Below are 6524 nucleotides of genomic sequence, written 5' to 3'. Positions count from 1 at the left end.
TAAATTTAAGTTCAATTTAATCATATTACTTAAGAACTCCCACTTAGAAAGACATCTCTCTAATCGTCTAAGCGATTACGTGATCCAAATCAACTAAACCATAACCGATCATCACGTGAAATGGAGTAGTTTTCAATGGTGAACATCGCTATGTTGATCATATCTACTATATGATTCACGCTCGACCTTTCGGTCTCAGTGTTCCGAGGCCATATCTGCATATGCTAGGCTCGTCAAGTTTAACCTGAGTATTCTGTGTGTGCAAAACTGGCTTGCACCCGTTGTAGATGGACGTAGAGCTTATCACACCCGATCATCACGTGGTGTCTGGGCACGACGAACTTTGGCAACGGTGCATATTGTGACACTCCAAAAATTTTATTTGGTTTTCAGCAAAAACTTTGTTGGTTTTTGAAAAGAGGCCATTTAAATTTTTTCCAGAAAACCTTCTTCTTAAAAACTTCTTTGGCAAGGGTTTTTATTTTTGTATCTTCTTCAAACTATGGTGTTTGATCATTTAAAACTCTTTCTCCGATGGTTCCCTTCTCAAAGTATATTTTTGGAAATTTTTCTTTTTCTTATAAAAAAGAACTCTATGAATTTTTAGGTTTTTCTTATCTTGAAAACCACCCATGGTTTTACCATGTCTCCTATAGTAAATCTTCTCAAAATCCCTCCCTCCACCTTTGAACAATCTAAATTCTCTGTCTCAACAAGTCCAAACAAGTTTTGGATTTTATTTCAATTATTTTGTCTCTCAAATCATTTCTGCCAATTATTTTGAGCATGAGTGATTTTCAAAGCAAGTACCTCATTGCCTTTGAGTTTTTATCTCAAACCAACTCCTCTGGATTGTCCTTAGCACCCACAACCTAGAACCATCTTGATCCACTCTTCTTCTTTTCAAATTTTTCAAATTTTACTCACTGCAAGTTTGGACCCGATTTGCCAAATTTGGTGAAATTCATATCTACACTTCTCCAAAAATTCCACAAAAATTCAGGCAGTCTCCTGGTGAAATGAGAGGCCACTCCACCAAAAATCAGCTCAAGCAGAGCCTCCCTCATACCAAAAACATTATGTCGAACACCTGAGCTGCACTGTTCCTTTGCACATTCAGAAAATTCAGAGAAACTTCAGGGTTCAGTGTCGTTTCTCTTCATCAGATTTCAGTCACGCGGCCACAGTGCCCTTGGCATGTTGCTCTCCGCCTGGCCTGCTTGTCCGGAGCTCCACATGCGCGCTTGGCGCCTTCCTGGCGTCGGTGGCACCCCGGCCCGCCTGCGCCGGCGTGTCTTGCGGCGGCCGAACCACCGTAGCGCTGACAGGGAGCAGAACGGCGGCTCAACGCCGTTCGGCGCCGCCCAATCCTCCTGGTAGCTCCGCGTGGCCTCATGCATGCTAGCGCAACCCCGCTGCACCGTCGCCGTGGCCCGGCAAGCACAGGGCACGCTCTCTGCCGCCGACGGGCCCGCGCCGCCCCGTTCCGTCGAAACCCACCCCAAGCTCCTAATCCAAGTCCGTTTAGCGTCTGAATGGAACCAGTGGACCTCCACGTTGATGCCCAACCTCCTAAACTCCCCGACCGAGCACTGCGCCGCCGTAATCCATCGTCGGAGAACCCCGTTCACGGCCACCGCCTCGGATCGCCTATAAAAGGGGACCCCGAGCTCGCCCTCTAGCACACACCCTCACTACACCCCACAGACACCCCGCCAGGACACTAGGAGGACCTCGAGGAGGTCTCCTCCCCCAACTCCGGCCGCCTCGTTCCGCCTCGACCACCAACTCGATTCACTCCGGTGAGGCCATCCCCGACGCCCAAACCTCGTCAGTAGCCTCCTCGAGCACCCAGTGAGCTAACCCAAGCGTCAATTTGGCCTTCGCAGCTCTCCCCGACGAGATCCATCTCCACCCGAGCCACCGTCCGCCGGAGCAAGGGCCGCCGTCGACGTAGAGCTCGCCGGCGACCACCACCACCACCCACCGACGCGGAAGGACGAACTGAACACAGAGGTACCACCCGATCCCCCTGCCTCGCCGTGGATCGCCGCCGACGACCACCGCGGCTCTCGGGCACCGTCGAGCTCTGCCGCCTCTTTTGAAAATTCAAACCTGACGGGCGGGACCCGCCTGTCAGCCTCTCTGTCCTTTCTAAACGAACCGTTTTCTGAAAGCATCTTCTGCCAAATGCGTTTTCCCTCTGGGCCGGCGTATTCTTTATCGAAGCATTTTCTATTTTTATAAGTTAAACCCTGGAAACTTTCTGTTTCATTACAGATGAGTCCCTGGACAAAAACCTTTATAACTTTTAAACAAAAATATATTTTTGATTGATTCTTTTTCTGTCCTCTTTAGAATTTTGTCTAGTTTTTTATCAGATTTATTTGAAAAATATTTGGAATAATTTTGTGCACCTCTCGGTATTTACGTTAGCGCGTGTGTTTTCTTTATACCGTAGATACCGAAGGAGGTGACGGAACCACAAACTTCACCGAGCTAGGCTCCGACTACTCTGAACCAGGCAAGCATGTTTGAAATTTTGATATGATGATTGTTTTGGCATGTTTGCATTAAGTAGTTTCATGGCATGTTGATGAGCATGCCGACGAGTGTCATGTTACATGCAACGATGAGGCAAGTGAGTTTCGAAAATCCATAAGTGGATGGATGTGAGTATGCATGGCCATGTGTTGGCATGAGGATGGGTAAGATGGCAGTGTTGTAGCATGCCAGTCTTATGCCAGACTATATGACTTCAGTGTCAACCCGTATCGGTCCAGTTCCTTCCATTTTTCCTTCCCTGTACTACCACATGTTTTCCGCAAGGAATATGGCTTAGAAGTTGCAAACCGCTTTCTTGGTACACACCAAAAAGGAGAGGCCGTGATGATGGTTCCATGGCCCTGGATTAAAGCCAGTCATCCGGTCAGGGGGCATGGGTGTTTCCGGTTGGGACCGAGAGGGGGGCACCCCTTAGAGCGCGCGTATATAAATTTGATCCCATGCTATTCGAGATTGTGATCTCCCCGTCTTAAAAGTTTTTCTTGGACGATGTCTAGGGTGATTCCTGGCATCAAGAGGTAGGATGGGTGTGTACTGGCTAGCTGTGTTTTCTTCCAAAATACCGTAAACGGAACTAGTCCTTCGTGACTACGGAAATCCGTTGGCTGTGGGAAAAAATTTCGTACAAACTCTGTAGAGTCATATATTCCTTTGAATCATCTATTCCATGTCCAAGTTCGGTATTATCTTATCCTGACAAATGTCAGTTTTGATGACAGAGACTCCGGTGAATCACATGAGTGCTAAGTCCGGTTAAATGTTTATTCCTGTGGATGGACTAACCCGTTTATTATCATGAATTGAATATTCATTATGAGTATTATTTACTTGTAAATAAAAGCCCTTTCTGTGATGTCGCTCAGACGTCCGATTGTGGCGTTGTTATTATTTACTTTCAATAAAAGCCCTTTCTGCGATGTCGCTCAGACGTCCGACTGTGGCATTGTTATTATTTACTTTCAATAAAAGCCCTTTCTGCGATGTCGCTCAGACATCCGACTGTGGCATTGTTATTATTTTCAATAAAAGCCCTTTCTGCGATGTCGCTCAGACGTCCGACTGTGGTAGTACTATTATTTACTTTCAATATAAGCCCTTTCTGTGATGTCGCCCCGACGTCCGACTGTGGCACGCATGTCTTTTGTTTTCAGTTTAAGCCCTTTACGTGGTGTTGCTTAGACGCCCGACTGCGGCATGATCTTTATTTATTTGTTCACCCTTCGAGGTGTCGCTTCAGACACCCGATCGGTTTTCTATTATTTCTTTTTGTTGGGTTTTCAGGCGGACTACCGCCGATTCCCTTTTTACTTACCTTGCTTGCTAAATTTTGAACGTGCATTGGTAAATTAATCATGACGCATCCATGAATGCATTTGTTATATCTTACGTCCGAACTGTCTTGCGAGTACTTTCAAAGTACTCACCTGGCTTGTTGATTTGGCCAGATGCTGACGAAGGCGATCTCATGGATGAAGAATTTGATAGCGAGTCCGACGCCTAGAGGAATCCCAGTCAGTCTCGTGCGACCCTGGATTTGGTCACTGTATTATATCCGCTTCCGCTACCAAATAAATTCATCGAGCCTCACCTCGACGCTCGATGAGATGCCAGTTTTAGAGTCATGTATCTCACTCCCCGCTGTGATTTTCCACCACCACCCTATCCTCGAGTCAGTAGTATGCCTCCACACCACTGTGTCATATCCGCCATTATGTATAATTATTGGCGTGCTTGTAATAATTTGGTTGAGCAACCGTAGCTCTACCCTGTAATATATTTTATGCTACTGGCTTATTGTATCAAGAATTTGTCTACCAGTAAGGAGGATTTTTCTCATACTGGACTCAAAAGATTGGTTTCTCAATAAACATTTTTATTGGAAAATCGGTCGTGACACATACTCAGGGAGAACACTTTTATCTTGAAATTTAGTGAGAGATCATCTTATAATGCTACCGTCAATCAAAGCAAGATAAGATGTATAAAAGATAAACATCATATGCAATCAAAATATGTGACATGATATGGCCATCATCATCTTGCGCCTTTGATCTCTATCTCCAAAGTACTATCATGATCTATATCGTCACCGGCATGACACCATGATATCCATCATCTTGATCTATATCAATGTGTCGTCACATGGTCGTCTCGCCAATAATTGCTCTTGCAACTATTGCTATCACATAGCGATAAAGTAAAGCAATTATTGGGCACTTGCATCTTATGCAATAGAGAGACAACCATAAGGATTTTGCTAGTTGTTGATAACTTCAACAAAACATGATCATATCATACAACAACTTATATCTCATCACGTCTTGACCATATCACATCACAACATGCCCTGCAAAAACAAGTTAGACGTCCTCTACTTTGTTATTGCAAGTTTTACGTGGCTGCTACGGGCTTAAGCAAGAACCAATCTTACCTACGCATCAAAGCCACAACGGTTTTAACCTTCGCAAGGACCGGGCATAGCCACACTCGGTTCAACTAAAGTTGGAGAAACTGACACCCGCCAGCCACCTGTGTGCAAAGCACGTCGGTAGAACCAGTCTCGCGTAAGCGTACGCGTAATGTCGGTTCGGGCCGCTTCATCCAACAATACCGCCGAACCAAAGTATGACATGCTGGTAAGCAGTATGACTTATATCGCCCACAACTCACTTGTGTTCTACTCGTGCACAACATCAACGCATAAACCTAGGCTCGGATGCCACTGTTGGGGAACGTAGTAATTTCAAAAAAATTCCTACACACACGCAAGATCATGGTGATGCATAACAACGAGAGGGGAGAGTGTTGTCTACGTACCCTCGTACACCGAAAGCGGAAGCGTTAGCACAACGTAGTTGATGTAGTCGTACGTCTTCACAGCCCGACCGATCAAGCACCGAAACTACGGCACCTCCGAGTTCTAGCACACGTTCAGCTCGATGACGATTCCCGGACTCTGATCCAGCAAAGTGTCGGGGAAGAGTTCCGCCAGCACGATAACGTGCTGACGATCTTTATGTTCTACCGTCGCAGGGCTTCGCCTAAGCACCGCTACAATATTATCAAGGATTATGGTGGAGGGGGGCACCGCACACGGCTAAGAGAACGATCACGAAGATCAACTTGTGTGTCTATGAGGTGCCCCCTGCCCCCGTATATAAAGGAGTGGAGGAGGGGAGGGCCGGCCCTCTCTATGGCGCGCCCTAGGGGAGTCCTACTCCCACCGGGAGTAGGATTCCCCTTTTCCTAGTCCAACTAGGAGTCCTTCCATGTAGTAGGAGTAGGAGACAAGGAAGGGGAAGAGGGAAGAGAAGGAAGGAGGGGGCGCAGCCCCTCCCCCTAGTCCAATTCGGACTAGGCCTTGGGGGGCTGGCAGCCTGCCTCTCCCTCTCCCCTAAAGCCCAATAAGGCCCATATACTTCTTCCCCCGTATTTCCGTAACTCCCCGGTACTCCGAAAAATACCCGAACCACTCGGAACCTTTCCGATGTCCGAATATAGTCGTCCAATATATCGATATTTACGTCTCGACCCTTTCAAGACTCCTCGTCATGTCCCTGATCTCATCCGGGACTCCGAACTCCTTCGGTACATCAAAACTCATAAACTCATAATATAACTGTCATCGAAACCTTAAGCGTGCGGACCCTACGGGTTCGAGAACAATGTAGAAATGACCGAGACACGTCTTCGTTCAATAACCAATAGCGGAACCTGGATGCTCATATTGGCTCCCACATATTCTACGAAGATCTTTATCGGTCAGACCGCATAACAACATACGTTGTTCCCTTTGTCATCGGTATGTTACTTGCCCGAGATTCGATCGTCGGTATCTCAATACCTAGTTCAATCTCGTTACCGGCAAGTCTCTTTACTCGTTCCGTAATGCATCATCCTGCAACTAACTCATTAGTTGCAATGCTTGCAAGGCTTAAGTGATGTGCATTACCGAGAGG

This window comes from Triticum aestivum, chromosome 4A, assembly GCF_018294505.1.
Source record: "Triticum aestivum cultivar Chinese Spring chromosome 4A, IWGSC CS RefSeq v2.1, whole genome shotgun sequence".
NCBI lineage: Eukaryota > Viridiplantae > Streptophyta > Magnoliopsida > Poales > Poaceae > Triticum > Triticum aestivum.
The sequence above is the reverse complement of the archived record's forward strand: the minus strand, read 5'-3'. Positions refer to the sequence as shown.